The sequence below is a fragment of the Heloderma suspectum genome, chromosome 13 (genome assembly GCF_057233095.1).
Source record: "Heloderma suspectum isolate Gila_16-S chromosome 13, 16-S_ref, whole genome shotgun sequence".
NCBI lineage: Eukaryota > Metazoa > Chordata > Lepidosauria > Squamata > Helodermatidae > Heloderma > Heloderma suspectum.
Window position 1 is genome coordinate 15530171 of NC_139470.1, and position 23479 is coordinate 15553649.

Sequence of the window (23479 nt, forward strand, 5' to 3'; positions counted from 1 at the left end):
ATGTGCATTTTTGGCTGTTTTTAATTTTTTTTATGTATTTTTCTCTGAGTAAATTTGTGTAAAATTCTGGAAAGTAAAAAAAAAAAAGAAAAAGTCCATGGAATCTGTGCAACTCAGGAAAAGCCAGTCCACTGCAGAATCTGTGGGTCAGATTCATAAAAATCAGAACTCATTTGATTCCATTGTGAATTTCTCTGACACCCCTAGTTCTTACTGCCAGGAACTACACTGTAGCATAGGCATTTCAACCTTTTAGAACCTTTTATTTCTTCACACAGCACATAGTTAAGCTATGGAGTTTGCCACCACAGGATGTAGTGATGGCTACCAATTTGGATGGCTTTAAAAGGGGGTTAGACAAATTCCTGGACGAGAAGGCTATCAATGGCTACTAGTCCTGATGGCTATGTGCTAACTCCAGTACCAGAAGCAGTGAGCCTATGTACACCAGTTGCTAGGGAACATGGGCGGGAGGGTGCTGTTGCACTCATGCCCTGCTTGTGGGTTCCTGGTTGACAGCTGGTGTCGCTGTGTGAACAGAATGCTGGACTGGATGCACGCTTGGTCTGATCCAGCAGGGCTCTTCTTATGTTCTTAATGGGGGAAAACAGCACAGAAGCTAGGAAACTGCCAAATGATGTATGGCTGGGGAAAGGGCTGGGGGAGGTGAAGGGGGCATGGCTATATGGAAAACCTGGAGGGTGGATTTGCCCACCCCCAGGCCTGGGGTCCGCATCCCTGCTGTCCTGTATCAACCTTCTCAAGGCAGCTTGCAACAGGAAAGGAAACAATTTAAAATTCAAGAACATCAAGAACAAAGAAGTAGAAATACAGCATAAAAACGCACTGTTGTTGTTGTTGTTGTTCAGTCGTTAAGTCGTGTCCAACTCTTCGTGACCCCATGAACCATAGAACGCCTGTCCTTCCTTTCCTCCGCTCTCTCCTGGAGAGTGCTCAAATTCATATTCATTGCATCAGTGATGCTATCTAGCCATCTCATCCTCTGCCGTCCCCTTCTCCTTTTGCCTTCAATCTTTCCCAGCATCAGGGTCTTTTCCAGAGAGTTTTCTCTTCGCATTAGGTGGCCAAAATATTTGAGCTTCAGTATCTGTCCTTCCAATGAGCAGTCAGGGTTGATTTCCTTTAGGATTGACTGATTTGACCTCCTTGCAGTCCAGGGGACTCATAAGAGTCTTCTCCAGCACCACAATTCGATAAAAACGCACTGGGTGCAAAGAAATGCTGGAAATGGCCGATAATCCATGATGCTCATGCAGAGAGAGGCATGCGTGATCCACTTAAGCAGATTGGACCAGCCCTCTCCCAACCTGTCACCTTCCAGAAGTGTTGGACTACAGCTTCTTCCATCCTCAGCCAGTAGTGCCATTAGCCATCCTATCTGGGGATGATGGGAAGTTGTACTACTACACATCTGGAGGACACCAGGTTGGGGAAGCTCAATTGGAATATCAGCCTCTGTGAGACAACATTTTTTATCATACCAAAAATAAACACTAGGCAGGTGGCTACTAAGGAGAGGGCCTCCTCAGTTGTGGCACCCCACTTATGGAATGCCATCTCCAAAGAGGGACATTGTTATCTTTTCGGCAGCAGGCAAAGACCTTTCTTTTCTCCCAGGCATTTTAGAGATCTAGTTCTAGAACTGTATGGCTGTTTTATCAATTCTTGTGCTGTTTATTGTATTGTATTATTTTAAGTATTTGCACTGTATTTTATATTTTAACTGTTTGTAAGACCCCCTAGTCTTTTAACTGTTTGTAATATGCCCAGAGAACATTGGTTATTGAGCAGATTAAAGAATGAATGAATGAATAAAACAAACAAACAAACAAACAAAGAAGCAGCTCTGGCACTGTATGACTTAAAACTGAGGGCAAATAACATATTTTCTGTCACCAAAACAGCAACTGTATGTTTTTTCTGTATGACCCCCCCCCTAAAAAAAGCAGGGGGAGGGGAAGAAGGAAATGTTAATTAGAAAAATGCACATTTCAAAGGAAGGTCTCATTCCAGAGCTCCCAGGTTCTTTTACTTCCCATTGATTTGTAATTAGCTTGGGCCAGATTCTTGGCTGTGCTAATCAGTGCTTCAGGAATTCTAAATTAGTTATTTCTTTTTCCCAGTTCAAAGTGAATCACAACTTCAGGTTCATTTTAACTGAGTTAGGGAACACCCAGCATTGGCTGAGCAACAAGGAGCCAGTTCTGTGATTGTCTGAACCTGCTTCTGCAGATCTAGAAATGTGCAGATCTCATGGAATTATGCCTGAAACAGGTGGGTGGGTGGGGTAGGACTTGATAGAACCAAAGTCTGAGTTTGTAAAATCATATCTCTCACTTCTTACAGATATGGGGTCAGAGATATGGCAGTCTCTCCTTAGGGATGTTGGAGAAATCCACAACAGAACCAAATGGGTTTGGATTGTTATGAGACCAACCCACATATTCCACAGCAGACCGGCTTTTCCCTTTTAGAGCACATTTTGTGGGCTTGTGGACTGTTTTTCTAACCATTGGGAATTTTCTGCAAATTTCGCTGTAGAAAAATATGCAAAAATTAAAAAGAAACCTGGTTGAAAATGTGCATATAGGCTAAAGCGTGAAAATACACATTTTGTGGGGATTTGCGTATTTTGTGGGGATTTGCACATTTTTGCATGTGCGAATTTGTACAAATTCAGAAACTAAAAAAATCAAATTCTGCTGATGGGCAGATGATGGAACAAATGGTGCCTGAAAAGCTATGAGACACAGACAGAACAGATTTTACACAATCCATACCTCCTCCTTCTCTCTCTCTCTCTCTCTCTCTTTCGCATGCACGCATACACACACACAGAATATTTGCAGGTTTATCACCAGCTACTGTATGAATTAATGATAGGTGAGCAGTTTGATGCTTGCCCTAGGGTGGCCATGTGTCCTCTTTTACAGAGGACGGTCTTTTATTTGAAGGGCTGCCAGAGGACTGTCCTCTATTTGGAACATATCCTCTATTTGAAGCACTGGCCAGTCCAAGTCCAGTTCAAAGATAAAGAACCATCAGAAGGAAGAGCTGGGCCTTGATGCTGCCCCTCAACAGTACCTGGACACTAGACTGAGCAAGGCACACCAGTGACTTGGTCACATAGGGTGGTATCCAATGTTAGTCCTTTGTAGAGTAGACCCCTTGAAATGAATGAGACTTAAGTTAGTCACAACTAACTAAATTCCCATTCATTTCAATGAGTCTGTTCCACGTAGGACTAACATTGGATACTGTCCATAGAGTGCCCAAGTGACCTGTCACATAGAGTCTTCCACTTTACGGTGAGATGTACTGTATTTCTATTTAGATTATAATAATATGCACATTTTATGCAAACCAGTGTCCTCTTTTGTCCTCTTTTTTGGTGATGCATGCCCTCTTTTTTTTTTTTTTGGCAATTCACAAGTGGCCAACCTAGCTTGTCCTGAAAATAAATTGGGCCCTTTGAACATCCTTCAGGGATTTTCTAACCATTCGGAAGGAATGCCTGAGGGACTTGATTCCCTCCACCACCTATTAGCCCATCCTTCCTCAAGTAAAAACTCCCTTGCCTTTTGGGAAGCGGGGTTGAAGTAGTAGGCAGCAGAGACTTCCATTGGGAATGGGATGGGCCCACTGGCAGATTCAAAATTACAAGCCCCACAGCACACGGCAGATAATGAACCTGGCAACATCTCTGCACTGGCAGCTTTCACTCTCTGTACTTATGTTTGGGAATGAAGATAGAGCTGTTTTGGACCACTTCAGCTTGTGGTGGGGCATTGCACTTCTCAGTGCCGCTCCACAGATAAAACACCAATTCCCTACAGGTGATGGAAAGCTGGCACATGAAAGAGAAAGATTATATCCCATCCCTTTGCCAGTTGTTCTCATTTTCTCTTTGTAGGAGTTTTTTTTTTTTTTAATGTAGGAGAGCATTAAAAAAGCATAATTGCCCACCTGCAGTCTGAAGAGCAACTGCTTTGTATGCAGAAGGCACCAGGTTCGATCCCTGGCATTTCCAGGTAGGACAAGAAAAATTCCGGCCTGAAACCCTGGAGAACCGCTGCCAATCGGTGTCGACAGTACTGGGTTACATAGACCAAGGGTCTGACTTAGTACGAGGCAGCTTCCTGTGTTCCTGAGTGGTCCAATTCATTCTACCACCTCACACTACGATGCCTCATTCTGCCAGATGTGTATGCCAGGCCGTTGTCTAGCAACGCGAAAGCAAATCCACCACTGTGTTTTGCATTTTCTTGATTTGCTTTTGACCCCTTCTTGTCTTCGAAAAAGAAAAGAACGAAAGTTTTTGTGTGTAGTTTTAAAAAAGCCATTTCCTCCAGCTGGGAACTTCAGGCAGCTTTTTGGAAGAGGAAAAGGCTTGGAAAAGCTATGCAAGGGTTACATGTCTAAATCACAGAGACATTCCTTAGATTCCATTGGTGTGGTGTCTTCTGTCCCATGCTAGAGATGGTTGTTTGCTTCTGCAGTGGGAAAAAGCACTTATTTTAAGGACGATTCATGGGGGTGGGAAGGAAATTGTGAAGCTGGGGGACCTACATTATTTACTGCTGCAATGTTATGCAACTAATAAGAATACCGGAAGAGCCATGCCGGATCAGACCAAAGGTCTTACTAGTCCAGTATTCTTTTTATGCAGTGGGCAACCAGGCACCTGTGGGAAGTCCACAAGAAGGATATATGAAGAGGGCTCCAGTCCATGAAAACTTAACCCGCAATGACAGTGCAATCCTGTGCATGTTTAAACAGAAAGAAAGTCCTACAACTCCCAGTATGGCTGGCTGGGGAATGCTGGGAATTGTAGAGCTTTTTTCTGTCTAAACATGCATAGTACTGCACCCTAAATCTGTTAGCCCTTATGGTACCACAAGACCTCCTGTTGTTTTTACTTGAAGTGGTGTGTGTGTGTGTGGGGGGGGGCATCACTAATGTACATTGCTTAATTGCTCCATTATTAACATTAAAGCTAAGCTTTAAAGCAAATATGGAAAAGCCAGCAGGGAGGAAAACTAGCTACGGAACTTGGTTCAGAAATTGGCCAGATGGCTACGCCAGCAGCGCTTTCACAAGCAATGGCTAACAAACTTGCCCTTCGTCTTCTGCATTTTTTGCAATTTATGCACTTGGTTACTGTGATTCATAACCTGATACTATTAATAATGTAAATGAATGTCACCGAGTCCAGGTTTTGGGTAAAGCTTGTTTTGGACAATATCTTTTTTTTTTTTTTTAACTTCCCCAGACAGGGCTGCCCTATTCATCTGTGGCTCAGAGCTTTAATTTGTCATGAGCCAGTGTGGTGTACTGGTGAGAGTGTTGGACTGGGAGCTGAGAGATCCAGGTTCTAGTCCCCACTTGGCCATGGAAGCTCACTGGGTGACTTTGGGCCAGTCATACACTCTCAGCCCAACTTACCTCACAGGGTTGTTGTGAGGATGAAATGAAGAGGAGGAGGATAATGGAAGCCGGCTTGGGTTCCTTGCAAGAGGAAAAAAGGTGGGATATAAATGCAATAAATAAACAAATAAATGAGATTTTCATCTTTGGATGTGGTGCTGGTGGGAGAGGTAATTTTTTCCCTTTTTTTCCAAAGGCAGGTTGCTGCAGTTTTCATTTTTTAGCTTTCCTCAGGGTAATTTTCCTGAACCAGCAGGTCACTGAATTTATACATAACTGGAGAGAAGATACTTTGGAAATGGCCTCAGGTAAAGTTTTGATTCTGACTGGGAAAATGGCTTTGTGTAGCCATTCTGCATAACTAGTTGTACATGATGTGCAGCTGAGAGATTTAAAATAATGGCCCTTAGGCCTGGGCCGCTTGAAATCTAGAGCTTTCAGCAATGATTAAAAAAAGCAAGGAAGTGTTCTGCAAAGCAAGACCTTTTCCCATGCACAGTGGTGCAGTGGTAAATTATAGAATAGTAGGGTTGGAAGGGGCCTATAAGACCAACCCCCTGCTTAATACAGGAATGCAAGTCAGAGCACCCCTGACAGATGGCTGTCCAGCCTCGTCTTGAACGCCTCCAGTGTGGGAGAGCCCACCACCTCCCTAGGTAATGGGTTCCATTGTCGTATTGCTCTAACAGTCAGAAAGTTTTTCCTGATGTTCAGCCGGAATCTGGCTTCCTGTAACTTGAGCCCATGATTCCGTGTCCTGCACTCTGGGATGATCGAGAAGAGATCCTGGCCTTCCTCTCTGTGAAAACGTTTCAGGTACTTGAAGAATTTTGAAGTGCAGGAGCTCATCAGGCAGTTTCCACAGTCTCCCCCCCCAGGAGAGTCCAAAAATTCAGGCTGTGGTTTTGATCCATAATCAGGAGTCAAAAATCCTTGTCAGCCTGCTTCAAATTACCCAGAGATTTACTCATAGGCCCTGACCTACCTTCTGTCTGCACCTGCCTTAAAGACTAGCAAATATATTATGTATGGCATAAACTTTCATAGACCAGAGTTCACTTTGTCAGATGCAGGAAGTGTTGTCCTAAATTGCCAGGCAGGGTAGCTTATAAGCAGTGAAATCAGAGGGAAATGAAATGCAAGAAAGCAGAGATGGTGACAGTTACATTAAAACTGAAATGTAAGCCATCATTTCCTTTGGAAACATATATCATATATATAAAAGCTAAGATTTCTTGGGATGCCTAGATACTGGAACTGAAGAGGAAACTATCAGCAATCACCTATACTTCAGTTCTCCTGATACACTGCCAAATGATGTGTCTGGACATAACCTCCCATTTATCTGATGGAAATCTATTCTGAGTTGATACTTGTTAAATGTATTTATTATTTTTTTATTCCACTGTCCGACTAAGGAGCTCAGAGTAGGGCATGGTAGGAAGCTGTCTTATACCAAGATAGGAAGCTGTCTTATACCAAGTTAGTCCATTGCTCCATCTAGCCCAGTACTGTCGACACTGACTGGCAGCGGCTCTCCAGGGTTTCAGGCAGGATTCTTTCTTAGCCCTACCTGGAGATGCTGGGGATCGAACCTGGCACCTTCTGCATGCAAAGCAGGGGCTCTACCGCTGAGCTATGGTCCCTTCCAAAACCCTGGGAGGTTGGCTAAAAGTAAGAGTGACTGGTTCAAATTCCCCCAGTGTGCTTCATGGCAGAGTGGGAATTTGGAACCAGGGCTACCAAGTCACTTTAACCCAGCCTTTCTCAAATTCAGATGGGATTTGTAGTCCAACACATCTGGAAGTTGCCAGGTTGTTTGTGTGTGTGCGTGTGTGTGCGTGTGTGTGTGTGGATGTTCTAACTAGTATACCACTCAGCTCTCCAGTGATTAGGAACATTCAAGCCATCTCAGACACACTTCCCAAATGTGGCTGGGTCACTGACATGTCTGAGCTTGCTGCTCTCATCCCTGGTTTTCACTCTTCACGTTCCAGTGACAGGTCCACCCCCCCCTTTCCCTAATGCTCCTTCTTTAAAATGTGATGCATTTTGGGTGCTGCTGTTCTGAACTGAGAAACCAAATTAAGTCTGATCATCTGCAAAACTGAACCGCACAGGAGCAGGCTCAGAGGAAAGAAAGTACAGCAAATTTGTTCTGCCAAAGACTAATTACCTCTGGATATCCTTGTGAATTTGAGATTATCCCCCCCCCCTTTTTTTAACTCTCTGTGTAACAATGGGGGGAAGGCTCTTTTTGGCCCTCTTGAACAGATGCTGCACTTAAATTCTGAAACAAGGATGGGAAGGCTGTATTTTTGTAACATCTGGATATGCTTTTATTATATTATATTTTAAATTGTATTTGTTTGTTAGATTTATACCTTGCTGTACCCCATGCACTCAGATAAGCTTACAACAGTCTCCCCCTCTCCAAACGTTAACATGTCTGTCCCTCAAAGGGCTCACAAACTAAGTCTTATATGGGAGAGCCAGTGTAGTGTAGTGGTGAGAGTGACGGACTGGGAGCCGGGAGATCCGGGTTCTAGTCCCCACTTGGCCATGGAAGCTCACTGGGTGACTTTGGGCCAGTCACAGACTCTCAGCCCAACCTACCTCACAGGGTTGTTGTTGTGAGGATACAATGGTGAGGAGGAGGATAATGTAAGCCGCCTTGAGTTCCTTGCGAGAGGGAGAAAGGCGGGGTATAAATGCAATAAATAAATAAATAAATAAGTCATCAAAATGTTCGGGAGAATAAAAGAGGATGGATTAAATAATTTTTTTTAATGAACATAGCATCTATTTTTTTAAAACAATCACCCCTCCCTCAAACTCACCAATATGATGCAAAACTCAGATTACTGGTGGGAGAGTGAGCTGACCTTTACCTGTTGTGATGGGACCATTAGCTACTGTGTTTAGAAGGCTGGGGTGGGGATGATTTCACTACATAATCAGTCCCGACAGCCATTAAACAAATGAGTACTTCCTGCAGATAAAATACAGTGAAAACATGATAACTACAGAATAAAAACAGCACCCAACCCAGCGGACCCACTTATTGTCCAAAGGCCTTCTTGAATTAAGTGGTCTTTGCCTGTCATCAGAAGGACAGCAGAGAGGGAGCGAACCTAGCCTCGCTTGGGCAGGAGTTCTACAGCCTGGGTGCAGCCATCAAAAAGGCCCTCTCTTGTGTCACCACCAAACGTGCCTCTGAAGGTGGCAGTCTTGAAAGAAGGGTCTCTCCAGAAGTTCTTAAGGATTGGGCAGGCTTGTATGGGAGAAGGCAGTCTTTCATGTAGCCTGGTCCCAAGCCTTATAAGGCTTTATAGGTCATAACCAGCACTTTGAATTCTGCCCAGAAACAGATTGGTAGCCAGTGACACTGATGGAACAAGAGAGTCACATGCTCCCTGTACAGTCTGGCCACAACATTCTGGACCAGCTAAAAGTTTCTGAACAGTTTTAAAAGTCAGCCCCACGTAGAGCACATTACAGTAGTTCAGACAGGATGTAACTAACAGAATGTAACTCGATGGCCTTATGCTCCCCAATCCCTTCAGTCAACCTTCCCCAACCTGGTGCCCTCCAGATTATTATTATTTATTGCATTTCTATACGACCCCATAGCTGAAGCTCTCTAGGTGGTTTAGAAAGATTAAAACCATTAAAACACAGTATACAAAGTTTAAACACCATTTATATAAAACACAGACAATCAGTATATATGGAGACGACATATATCTAAAAACAACTTTGAGCAATGTGTTGGACTACAACTCCCATCATCCCCAACCAGTAGTCCAACACATCTGGAAGACAACAACTTGAGGAAAGCCACTTTAGGTGGTCCATGTATTACTTTGCTTATTTCAAAATGTGGTAAGCTAAGCCCTGCTGCAGTTGAAGCCCCTCCTGTTGATTCTCCTGGGTGGGGCTCCAGATACCTGCCCCAAAGTCCTACCCTGATGGCACCAATGCCGGAGGCAGGAAAGTCTTCATCTCCTGGATCCTAGATTGTTTTAGGCAGGTTATCTCATTTGGAACCATAGGGAAATTATTTGCACAAATTCAGAAACAAAAACAAATTGAATTCCTTTGATGGGCAGACGACGGAACGAAAGGCACCTGACAACCTGCAAAACACAGACAGAATGGCTTTTTCACAATCCATACATCCCTAGTCCTAGCAAGAACATATTTGGTGTGGCTGTTGCTGGGCAGGCATCAGGGGTTGGCATTGTTGGGCACCTGCTGTGGCTCACGTCCCAACAGAATCCCCTAGCCGTGTTGCTGCCTGTTCACCTGCCCTCTGCACACGTGTGAGCAGTGAGGAGAAGAGAGAGAGCAGCAGCCTCCACTTCCCTTGCCCTAGAGAGGGACCAGAAAATGGACAGCAGTGATGGTGGTGGTGAGGAGTGGGACACGCTTGGAAGGGGACTCTTTGGGCAGCAGTGGCATCAGAAATTGGGGTGCACATGTCACAGATGGGGCAATGTGTATTTTTGGGTGGGCAACCTGTACTCCAAATGTTAAATTTCTTGGAAAAATTAATGGTATATTGCATGCTAATGCTGCCATCCTAAACATACACACACACACACACATGCGTGCGTGCGCGCGAAAGACGTCCAATTGGTTTTGACGAAGTTAATGTAGGTGACATAATTTCTGTTGTATGTAGCAAGTTTTAACCAACCAAATTCAAATTTCAATAAGGATCAATTAAGTCAAAAGGCTTCCAAACAAACTAGACTCCCTACTGCACAAACATCTCCTTGATGAAGAAATTAGGCTGACAGAATACTGATGCATCTCTTTAGGAAACACAATCTACATTTGAACTGGTGCAGGAAGAATCAGGAATGCAGGCTTTCTGTAAGTGAAAATTACAAGCAAACTGAGACAAGACATCCCCTGAGGAACCCTGTGAAATGCCCTTAGAGGGCATGGAGTAATTCCCCCCTCAGCCAATAGTCATGGGATGAATTTGAGATGAAGTGGAGCTCCAGGGAGGCAGAGATCCTTGCACAGTTAAAAGCATCCATATTCATAGGGAGAGGGGGCCGCCTTTCACAGCCTAGCACCCTGATGCCTCTCTCCTATAAGAAGCGAGCTTCAAAGAGTTAGAGAGTGGAGAGGACTGGGTTTTTGAACCACTACAGGAGGTGTTCAGCAAAATGGCTGTCCTGCTAGAGATTTTCATGGAAGTGGAAGGAAACAACCACAGTTGGATGGGTTCCTGGGTTCCTATGGGAGAAGGTGATCTTTCCAACAGCAGCAGCGGCAACAATCCATGCGATTGCACATTTTCTATCAAATGGACACTCCTGGCATTTTAATAAAAATGGAGCTGTCTGTAGCTCAGTGATAGAGGACAAGCTTTATTTGTTAAAGTTATCTTGTAGCAGGTGATGGGAACAACAGTCTGTCTGAGAATTGCCCTAGAAAGTTCCTGCCAGTCAGAGTAAGCAACACTGAGCTAGATGGACAAAGAATCAGACCCAGCATTAGGCAGCTTCCTGTTTTGCATTACAAGCATCAACGATATATGTCTGGTGTGTGATGAGACTGGTCTGGAATATGTTTATACAGAGGTCTGAATTAAGTGACATAGAAACATAGAAGGCTGCCATATACTAAATCAGTCCATCTAGCCCAGTACTGTGGATACTGACTGGCAGCAGCTCTCTAGGGTTTCAGCCTGGATTTTTCCAGCCCTACCTGGAGATGCCAGGGATTGAACTTGGGACCTTTTGCATGCAAAGCAGTTGCTATACTACTTAGCCAGGAAATTATGACATGGTGGTGGTGGGGTTAAAGAAAACTTTTAAAAAGTGTGTTGTACTTTAGCGACAGCCCATATGCCAATACAGATGGTTGCCAAGGAGGAGAAAGTAAGCAGTCTGGATCTTTTGGCCTTCATATTTTTGACAAGGAATAACACTGGGTTTTTTAGACTCCACAAGCCATTAATCTTGTGGCTGTACACTTTTTTTTTTTTGGAAACACAATCATTTTGAATCATGAATATGATTTCAACACTGTTCTGTTAAAAGATCATTACACAGTTTTGAAGCACATATAAACACAGTTCCTGGAGCCAAAAAATTAGTCTCTGTCAGAGTCTGCTGACAGACCCATTTTTCCCAACTGTTCAAACAAATAAATTTGTCTGAAAGAAGAGTATCATTCATACTCTTCTCTGAAGCCTTGATTGGACCCCTCTCCCAGTCTTGTAAATTATACAAAGGTTTGTCATCTAAGTCCTGTTCTCACAAGGGTGGCAATCCAATATCTGGGCTGTATCACTTTCACTTGCAGGTGGGAGTTTGCATGATGGAATGCTCCTCCACATAAAAATAAAAAAATCAATGCATGTAGAAAACTAGCATGTCGGGCAGAAGGCCAACCTAGAACCCTTCTCCATGACATGCTAGCTTTCTGTGTGCAAGGGATTCTGTTTTGATGGAGCAGTCAGTTAAGTGTGCCATCATTTGCAGTCTGAAGTGATATAGTCTAACATAGATTTTCTATCTTAGTAAGAACTTGGTTGTCACATGGCTGTTTCAGAATATCTGGGGTAGGTGATTTCTGCCTATCTGCATGATGCTGCCCCATGTATGAGCCACCAGGGATGCAAGATAGAGTATTCTCTCAGGGCTGACAATTGTTCCTACTCCACCCATTCAGGCAGGAAAGCTCCAGGTTTGAAGGGCTTTTGGTAAAGTGACCCCTTGGTGGGCCTTCTCCTTCATCATGGCCCCCCAACTGCCTGTTTAGATGGACTGCCATTTTAATTTACCACATATCATCTCTCTGGTTCACTGTGGATAGGGGTGTATGGATTTTGTAAAATCCATTCTCTCTGTGTTTTGTGGATTGTCAGAGACCTTTTGTTCCATTGTCGACCATCGCCAGCATGAGATTTTTTCCAGTTTCCCGGATTTGCACAAATTCACATTTGTGTAAATTCATACTTGTGAGAATGTGCAAATCCCCTCCTCCAAATGTGGGAATCCCCACCAAAATGTGCAAATCCCCCCAAATGTGCATTTTCATGCTTTAGCCTATGGGGGAAATTTGCATTTTCGACTGGTGTTTTTAAAATTTTACATATTTTTCTACGACTAAATTTGAGTGAAATTCTGGAAAGTTTTTTTTTTTAAAGGTCTGTACGTCAGCGGAATCTGTGCGACTCGGGAAAAGCCACTCCACTGCAGGATCCACACCTCAGATTCATAGAAATCTGAACTCATTTGATTCTGTTGCAGATTTCTCCAACATCCTTAACTGTGGGGCATTAAAATGCTGGACCTCAATGGAGGAGGGCTAGCCATTTCAATTTCCCACAATTCCCCAGGATGACAGCATGCTGGGGTATGGGGAATTTAAATGGTTGCCTGCTTCCAGGTAAGCCTATAGTCTGAGGGCAGGAGTCAGGGCATGTGGGCCCTGCCCAGAAGCTGAACTCCTCACGCTGTCAAGGCCCTTATCAGGCCAGGAAGCAACAGGACAGCAGAGCCAGCTATAAAGCTTCCTTGACCGCCATTTTTCTTGGTAGAAAGGCAGAGCACAAATCAAATAAGTAAATAAAGCAGCTCAGTTGGGGCCCCGCCAGTGCTGAATGGGGATAGGTTCAATTTCAGGACACACGTGCCTGATCTGCAACTCCCAAATGCACATTGGGGTGAGGGGTACCCTGAAATCTGCCCTACCCCTACTGGCAAAGCAAAGGTTGTCTTCCAGATTTTTTTCTTCAGCCACTGGAGGCGGTTTGAAAGCATGATGCCTCTCACGTGGCTTTAAAAGATGTTTAAAAATGTTCCAGGAAGTGGCTGCACGTCATAACATGCTGCCCTTACCTGGGTCATTACGATAATGGCTGAAAAACTAGGGCTGTCCCTGTGTAGTGATGGGAGGAGACATTTTCCCCTCCATACAATGTCCCTGGTAGCCTGCTGTCAAGGGCTCCTTGGCGGCCTCTTTCAGTCTAATCCAGTAGCCAAGTCCAGACACAGACAAAGGGATTCTTTTCAAAGCTTTATTCCTTCTTTACAACTTAACAACTCTACTATTAGCAACTAGCTATGAGCAGCAGAGTACCTATGCCCTCAGTTGGAACAGTTGGTCCCCGTTTGAAGGAGAATCACTGGCAGACCCTGAACTTATGGGCTAGGGAGAGTCCCTCCCCTTTTCCCTTAGATCCTCTGGGCGCAACCGTTGCTTGCACGCCAGTCTGGCACTACGTCTCCTTTCTGCGCCCTCCATTTGGTGCCGCTCCCTGCGTCCGCGTCGCGCATCCAGCAAGCCCTCTTCCCATTCTCTCTCACTCCTGGGACTGCTATCTATGTCAGGAATGCCGGTGGGAGGACTCTCTGCCAGCTGTGGGCCCTGGGAAGGATGAGCGCGCTCCTCTCCCAGGAGCGGCTGCTCCACCTCAGAATCAGAACTACTCTGGGATTCTATGGGCTCAGTGTCCACCCTGACACCTACCAGGGCAGTGCATGAGGAAAAGATGGCTGCTCCCCTTACAAGGGGGAAATGGTCACCCTCCTCACTACATGTTCATCCCTCCCTAGTGCTGAAGCAACACCTTATCCTGCTGTGGTTTATTTATTTATTACATTTATATACTGCCTCATAGCCAAAGCTATCTGGGTGGTTACTGTTGTAAAGCTGCCCTGCTTTCCAGAACATCTTGATCCTTGACCCTCTGGACAGCTGTTTGTCACCTCTGGTAAGGCAGAATTTTGAACCACTCATCAGGGATGGTAGGAGCAGAACAGCCAGGAACAGCGGTGTATAAGATGTTCAGGTCCTTTTCCCATGCAACCGCATCTTTATTATTTATCAATTACATTTATGAGACACCTTTCTCTAAAAAAACTCAAGTCATCTTATAGCAAGGGTTAAGAATATACACAAAGTTAAAACAATATGAGGGCACACTCCTAGGCATGTTTAGACAGAAAGAAGTCCTAAAATCCCCAGCATTCCCCAACCAGCTGGGGAATGCTGGGAATTGTAGGGCTTTTTTTCTGTCTAAACATGATCGGATTGCACCCTCAAACAGATAAAAACAATTAAAATGCCAAGACTCAGTAAAACAACTCAAGAAGTTCCATTATATGTTGTCAAATGCCTAGGAGTAGAGGAACTCTTACCTTGGCATCGTGATGATGACAATGTTGGTGTCAGGTGGATCTCATACTTAGTGATTTTATCAATAGACTCTTGGGTTCTATTTGTTTTCAAATCCCTGAGGAAGAGAGCTTCAATGCTAGCGAGTGGCCATCCGGAATATTTATCTGGATGTCCCCAGAGCTCAGATTTGGCACATGTGCGCCAGTTGTAAAGATTGCAATGGGTAAAAGCTCTACTGTCCTGTCATGTGCTAATCTGCTGTATTGAATAAGTTGTTGGGATTCTCAGTTACTTTTTATATACAAGTGGTGAAAGGAAATGAGGTAGCAGGCAGCATTTCAACCCAAGTGATTAGGCTTCCTTTAGGCTGAGCAGATTGGGTTGGCATCATATCACAATTAGAGTGGAAATCATCCTCCAGTTTGGGCTGGAACACAAACTCCAATCTCCACAACCTTTGCTCTCTCCAGGCTGTCAACAATTTGTAGCATTGGTTTCAGTCCCCTCACTAATCCTTTATCAGTGTATGAAGCTGTCATTAACATTCTTGCCCTGGAGCCAATTTTCCATGATGCGGTCCACCCATCTGAGATGGGGTTTGCTGGCTTGCAGCGGCCTGGGGAGGGGAAAAAGACCTTGGGAACTGACTATAAAATATACTTAAGATGATGTTATTACTGCTTAAGCTAATTGGTAGGAAACATACTCCAGAAGGGGTTATGAAATATATTTCCTGGACATAGCGCTGAAATGACCCTAATTGATCTGTGTTATTTGGAAGGCTTGTCACAGCAAAAACTGATCTGTGGGAGTCAATCTTTTTTTTTTAAAAGACACACACACACACACACACACACACACGCACACGCACACACGGGCTTGTGATTCACATGGCAGATTCATAGATGTTTATCTGCTGCTCAGGAATAATTCTTCCTATTTTATGACAGAACAAGATAGCCGGGCAAACTAAGTCACAGGACTTTGAATTCAGCACCAAAATTCTTTCACCTAATCTGAAGAATTTTGTGTGGAGAGGTGTGGAATGCTCTGTCCCAGGAAAATTGTTAGAGAAGCTTGACATAAAGCAGAAATTTTGCAGCACATCTTATAGAGCAGATGTGGACAGACATGAGACTTATTATGAAATGTATTTTGGTGTGGGTGAGTGTGCGTTTTATTAGATCCAAACCTTGCGATCCATTAACTGGAGCCAGATACAATGGTGGCTCAAGAGTAAGAGCAGACCAAAATGATGGCTTGGACGGCAGGGAGGGAGAATTAACTAGTTACCTACTATACCCATACACTAGGTAGGGTTGTCTGAGAAATCTGTCGTGGGGGGTGGAGTTTGATGGGTTTTCCTAAGTTCAGCCCCCTAGACTTTGTTTTGGTTCCCACTGGGGCGCCTGAGTCAATCTGCAGTGAGCTGGGCCAGTTCGTGGATTTCCTGGACATTTTGCACATTTTTTTTCCTGCAGGTTCTGTAATTCGTACAAATGTCTGAGCAATTTGTTCAGATCTAGTTGTCATTTGTGCAAATTCAGCCATAATTCATGAAAATTTGGCTGTAATTCGCAGAAATTGCTCAGAGGTTTTTGCAGGTTTGCACAAAAAAGTTCCCAGAGTTCAGGGAAAAGCCCACAGCTCAGCTCACAAACACAAATTGAGCCATGGAACTCCATCAAGTCAAAGAACTGGATTTCCCAGCAACGGACATCCCTAACACTTAGGGATGGACGAAAGGGACTTACCTTGTCCCGCAGCTTGCTTCGCGGTGGGGGGGAGGCGCTTCGCTTCTCCCCCCGAAGTTCAGGCGAGGGGGGGGAGGCGCCCTGCCTCGCCTGGCCGAAATTCAGGCCAGGGGGGGAGGCGCCTGACCTCGCCCGGCCGAAATTCAGACTGGGGAGAAGCGCCCCGTCTCCCCAGCCGCGAAAGAAAAAGTGAAAAAACAAACAAACCCCGTGATAGGCTATGTAACGATTTACGTAGCCTATCACAGCTAGATTTCCAAAGTCAGCCATGATAGGCTACGTAAATCATCACGTAGCCTATCACGGGTGACTTTGGGGAAAAAAAAGCGCGTACGCAAATTGCGGTGCCCATGGTGCGCCGCCATTTGCGTTCCTTAGTTTGGCACGTCTAGTCTACGTAAAGATTTACGTAGACTACAGCGAAAATAAGGGCAACGCAAATAGTGTGCCCTTATTTTCGCCGTAGTCTACGTAAATCTTTACGTAGACTAGACGTGCCAAACTAAGGAATGCAAATGGCGGCGCACCATGGGTGCCGCAATTTGAGTATGCGCTTTTTTTTTTTTTCCAAAGTCACCCGTGATAGGCTACGTGACGATTTACGTAGCCTATCATTGCTGACTTTGGAAATCTAGCCATGATAGGCTACGTAAATCGTTACGTAGCCTATCACGGGTGTGTGTGTGTTTTTTTTACTTTACTTTTTTATTTTGCAATGGCGGCGGCGGCAGCTGGTCAGAAGACCGGCCGCCCCCCCCGCCGAAATGCCGCTGAACCGCCGCCGGGACCCGCCGCCGAGAGGGACATTCGCACGAGGTAAGTCCCATCCCGGGGGGGGGGCAGGGGGCCGGCGGAGAATTTCACCACCAATTTCGGGGGGCCAAATGCGTTGGCATTCGGCCTCCCGGAGATTCGGGGAGAAATTCTCCGCCATCCCTACTAACACTAGAATAGCCTGCATAAACAAGTACAAAACTACATCTGAAGTACTATGGAGCAGGGATTCTTTTATTTATCTAAAGGTTTTTTTTAAAAAACCATTCTCCAATTATATTCCCAGGATGATTCACAAAAAGAATAAAACACTTAAACTGTAATTTAAAAAAATGTAATAAGCTGAAAATAACAAAAACAAAATAACAACACCAGCATAAAACATCCAACAGGATTAAAACTGTATCTCAAAGACTTGGGGGAAATTAAAAATAAAGTTTTTGCCTTGTCATGAAAGGACAGTAGAATAGGTGATAGGTAAAACTCTTTGGGGAAAACATTCCACAGCAGGTACACCATTACCGAGAAGGCTCTCTCACATGCAGAAGGTTGCAGGTTCAGTCCCTGGCCTCTCCAGGTAGGTTTAGGAAAGAATCCTGCCTGAAACAGTGGAGAGCTGCTGCCAGTCAGTGTAGCCAATATTGGGCTAGATAGAACGATGGTCTGACTCAGTATAAGGCAGCTTCCTCTGTTCCTATGACTTCTACTAGAAGGGATAGCTCCCCCCCCCCCGCCTGTTCAAGTGGAAGGCTATGTCCATGAAGGCTTGAATCCTTCCTCAAGTTTTTATTTCACCCAGCCCCTGAGTTCATAGTGTTACTTAATTTATCTTCCGCACCACATAGCTTCTAAGTTTCCTTGTTTCATTTAGGATACTCCTTTTAAATAGACCTAATAAGAGCTTCAATTCCCACGATTACCGCTTTGGAGATGCCACAGTATATCCCAGCTGTACAAGATGTTCAGCACAGCATTAATTATGCACTAAAAACCTAATGAGAGCTCTTGACATTTTTCCCAGATCCATATTGCACTGTCTTGTCATGTTTTCATTTGCATTGTCTCTTATCGATTGGGGGTTGCGCGGGGAGAGAAAAAATCTGGTCCAATAAATTCTAATTAAGGGTAGTTTGGGGGTAGTTTTCTTCTTCTCCTAGATGAGACCTGTTTTCACAGGCCTCTACGATAAAATTGTTCAGCATGGAGATCAAAACAACCCAAACCCAGTGTGTCTAATTATATATCTGATAATTACTTATTTTGCCACCCTATTGTCTTCCTCAGTCTGCAAGCTTGCAAATAGCACATTTTATACCATTTATGTTTGATTTCATTAATTATTGATTGCATCTGAGATGAGGGCAGTTCCCCACTTTCTTTTCTTATACCCCTACCTCAGCAAATGTGGACAAAGCATATTTTTGGTTTATAGTGTAATCGGGAGTGAAGAAATATTTTTCCTTTGGTTAATTTGGGGTGCCAAGACCAAACGGTGTCAGAGGCAATGGTGTGATCCTAACAGAGCAGGAAAGCCAGGATTCAAAGGGCCAGAGTTTGATGAAGTGGTTGAAAACAACCTGGTAGTCAGGTTGCTGAGAAGGCAAGTCTGGTCCGGTCCATTTAGAAAAGGGGTGTTGAACTTCTTTTGAACTCGCCAAAGGAAGTGAGGTGGGTGGTGTCAGGATTCCCTTTTTGCCCTGCTGAGAACTCCAATAGCCAAATCAGCACTCAGACCAGAGGCTGCATTTCCAAGGTTTTAATTCCATTTACCCTAGTAAGGCATACAGATGCGAGTTGCTAGAGACTCACAGACTACAAAAGAAACAGCCTTCAGGGAGTTCAAAGGGAAACTACGAGAGTTGGTCTCCGTTTGGGAAAAAGGTGGCAAGCTCTCTTAACTTAAGGGGTGGGAGGGGAAGATCTCCTCCTCTCCTGTGACACCTCTAGGCGCAGCTGTTGACGCCGAGCCAATCGGGCAGAGCACTGAAGTTCAGCCCCTGTGATTTCCCGCTTGTGCCTGCGTCTGCATCTTGCGTCTAAGAGTTCAGGTTGTTCTTCCCTCGCCTCCCCCTGTTCGCTATCACTCCCAGGGATGTGTGATGGGGGGGGGGGCTCTCAGTGCAGCTGTGCTTCTGAAGCCTGGGAAAGTTCCTCCCCCACATGTTGCAGCTCTTCCTTAGAATCTGAGGTACTCTGACACTGTATATGCTCAGAGGCAACCCTGACAGGTGGCTACCAAGGAGAAGGCCTTTTCAGTTGTGGCACCCTAGTTGTGGAATGAGCTCCTCAGAGAGGCTCACCTGGCACCTACGTTGTGCTCTTTCCTGTGCCATTCTTATTTTCTTATTTCTTCTTATTTTCCCAGGCATTTTAGTCTTTCAGTTTCTGTTGTTTTAAAACTGTACAATACATCCAAATTATAGCCAATATTGTTGGAAGGGACGTGGTCACATTGGTTCATATTTTCATTTTTGGTGGGAATGTTCTACAGCGTGGGAGTTTTGGAACATGGTTGCTTATTACTGTCAGGAATTTATTCATGTTAGACCACTGGTAACTCCTAAAGCAATGCTGCTTCATCTTGTTGAACCTAATGATCCTGGATTCCTGCATGAAGGCTTTCTTAAGGAATTGTATACAGCTTGAAAGTTGTGTATAACATGTAACTGGAAGTCCTCAAAGCAACCAACAAGAGCAGTGGGTTGATAACATTTGGGAGACTATGAGTATGTATAAACTTACCCAGCAAGTGCAGTGAGCAAGGAATCCTAACCTGAAGAATGATATTAGGGCACCATGGGGTCCATTCATTTTCCATGTTGAGGCACTTCACACTTTTGATAAAGTTTGAACCAAGTACAGTTGCCTGATTAATACACACAAACACACAAAATGACATACACTTACACACACTCCTTGTATATGTTGCAGAACATGTATTTTTACTTTCATTAGATATTGAGCCCCTACTTGGGTTGATTTATTGTAGATGTTCCATAAGCATATCTGTTATAGACTAAGGTTTATAATTAGTAAATTCCTTTGTTCTTCAGTGATTTTGATATATTATTATGTACATTCTTCTTCTTTTTGTTGCCTTTATTTTGTTAACCTTATTTCAAAATAAAGTAAAATTCTCACGAGAAAAAGAAATCTGTATTTTAAATCTTTGCATTGCTGCTAGGTTTTATTTTGGTTTTTACTTTTATTTTATACTATATTTTAGAACTTTTATATTGTGTCATTTTGTATCTTGTGGTTTTAATTGTTGCGAACCGCCCAGAAAACTTCAGCTATTGAGTGGTATAGAAATGTAGTAAATAAATATGTACATAAAATTCTTTCAGCTCAAGGGCTGAATCCCATTTTGGAGACGCTCTCAGGGGCCACATTCCAGTGGTGTGAAGGCAAAAGGGGTGGTACAAAAACACCAAAAAATAGCAGCATATTTTAGCTTAAAGTTCTTACTGCCAGTAACTAAACCTTAGGATCCAACCTTTAAGAGGGGTGGGGGCTGCAAAAGCCTGGAAACCACCAAAGATAAGTGGTCAGGGGGAAAGGGCTGGGGCCAGGGAAAGGAGGCATAGTCATCTGGGAAACTGGTGGCTGGATATGAGTCCTACGCAGGGTGCATTTGGCTCATGAGCCTAAGGTTCAACACCCCTAGTCTAGACCCTTCTGTAACTGACAAGTGTCTCAGGAGTGCTCTTATATAAGCCCAGCAGGGCCCCTATTGGCTCCTTAGGTCGTCTGATTCCTTTGGGATTGACTGGCTGCAGTTTCCCTTCCTGCCAGGGATTGCGGGTGGGGAAGACAGTTTTCAATTAACCAAGCTGGACTGCAAGGAGGTCAAATCAGTCCATCCTAAAGGAAATCAACCCTGGCTGCTCATTGGAAGGACAAATACTGAAGCTGAAGCTCCAATATTTTGGCCACCTAATGCGAAGAGAAAACTCCCTGGAAAAGACCCTGATGCTGGGAAAGACTGAAGGCAAAAGGAGAAGGGGACGGCAGAGGATGAGATGGCTAGATAGCATCACTGTTTCAATGAATATGAACTTGAGCACACTCCAGGAGAGAGCGCAGGACAGGAAGGCCTGGCGTGCTATGGTCCATGGGGTCACGAAGAGTCAGACACGACTGAACGACTGAACAACAACAACAACAACATGAGGTGAGTGGCCACTATCTGTCAGTTCCTCTGTCTGCATGTTCAGCTTGTGGAGAAAATGGATAGGGAGACATTTTTTCTCCCTGTCTCCTAATACCAGAACCTGGGGTCATCCAAGTTGAAAGGTGGAGGATTCAGGACAGAGAGAAGGAAGCACTTTCCACAGCACATAATTGAAACTGTGAAATTCACCGCCACGAAATGTAGTGATGGCTGCCAGCTTGGACAGCTTTAAAAGGGGATTAGACATTGTCAGGAATGAATCTGAGCACGTGGAGATGTCTGACAGCTCAGATTCAGAATCAGAATGAGAACAGCGAGAACAGAGGGAGGCACCCTCCCTAGTGAGCCCAGATACGGCGAGACTTTCTTCCCAAGACATTGACACACAGATGGCCCAGCCTGAACAGCTCCCCCATTCCTCCACCATAAGAACTCAAGTTTCAGAGGAGGAGGAGGGAGAGGGGTGTGACTTGAAGGATGCTAGGGTCCATCACAGAGTGAAGTGGGAAAAGTTAGGGGCAGGGCTCAGACGCTCCGCCAGGTTGTCCATTCATGGAAGCCAATGTAGGAGGGAGCCACCCCTAAAGGAGGGACATCCCTGCCAAGCAAGTCTAGATTTGAAGTTCATGCCCAGACTGCTGGCACCTTCTCTAACTTCTACTGATATTCATAGATGTGTGGAGTAGCTGGTTCTATGCAGTCTGAGAGTTTCTTAGAATCCGCATTTGTAAAGAAGCTCATTGTTGACTAATAAAGTAGTGTTGGCCTGAAAGTTTGTTTCCTGGAGCGTGTTGATTGCAGAGGGAGAGGACGAAGGAATGTGACGGACATATTCATGGAGGATCAGGCTGTCAATGGCTACTAGTCATCATGGCTATACAGATTGGCCCAAAAGTAGGTATACAGTTGTTTAGAATGTTGATGGGAGGGGGAGAGAATGTGTGAGTAGAAGATGTGTGGGTGGAGTCAGAATGACAGTTGGGAAGAGGGAGTGACAGTTAAATCAGTTAAGTTTAGAGAGTGAGGGGAGTGAGGCCCTTAAGTAGGTATACAGTTGTTTAGTTGTTTAGTTATTTTTTTTTAACTGATATTGTGAATGGTGGCAGCGAACTTCAGTCAAGAACAAAGAAAGTAGATTCTAAAGCAGTACTGGAAGACTGAAAATTCTCTCCCCCTCCCATCAACATTCTAAACCACTGTATACCTACTTTTGGGCCACCCTGTATATTACCTCCGGTATTGGAGGAGGCAATAAGGGGCTAATGCATAAGTAGTATAAGGAAGGTTCCTGTGTCCTCTACAAATGTCCCATTTCTCCCTCCAGTGTTTTATGCAGCAAACATGCTTACATGCTATACTCTTGTCTCTACCTCTGGCTTGTGCCTGCAATCCTGCCCACACTCATGGCCAGGTGAACCTTTGGTTTGGCTCCCTTGCCAGTGGAAGCACCACTGGAATCTATCTAGTAAGAGGCTAGTCATCTTACATTTCTGGACAAATATGTCCAGAATTTCAAACCACGGAAAACAGCATTTGCAAAGACTGGAGATTTAAAAAGAAAGACAAAAGTGTACAGAAGCACTAGTGAAATTAAGCTCTCCAAACCATTTATCAAAGTAGTTGCTATTTTTGTGTCAAGACAGATGGTACAACTATAAATAATGAGCCAAGGAAGTCAGTCTCCATCAAGTGCATTTTATTTAATAATGGACAAAATCTAACAGTTAAGTGCTGACCAAATGACTTTTTCTTCCCACAATATTTCAAGGGGTTGGGAACTGCTATGCACATCAGAAGTGTTGTTTGAAACGTACATTGTTGCACCATGGAATGGGAGCCAGAAAAATCCAGTTGATTCTTTTTGGGGCCTTCCTAGGAAGTGTAATGCCCCTGTGGGTCAAGGTGCTAGAAAATGTGTCTGGCAGAATTTCAAGGTGGTTTTTCTAACTTGCTTTGTAGAGCTACTTTAGTTTTAATGCCCCTTTTGACACTTGTAGAGTCCTTGTCCTCCAGACCTTAAAGATCACCTTTTGTCATATGTTCCATCACGATTTCTATTGCCAAGAGTTGCTGTCTGAGAGTGTCTACCAAGTCTAAATGAAATCACACAGGAAATCATTCTCACTCGCTAGAATCTTTGGAAACTTCCTTCTGTCAATTTTGTTCCAAGCCTTAAAAA

The 23479-nt window shown here is 44.3% G+C and overlaps 1 protein-coding gene across 1 annotated transcript in view; it reads left to right on the top strand.

Moving 5' to 3' along the window:
* The window catches only part of ARVCF (ARVCF delta catenin family member), a 641936-nt gene that overhangs the window by 156210 nt on the left and 462247 nt on the right, over nt 1-23479 (top strand). The gene's annotated exons all lie outside the window — the stretch shown is intronic.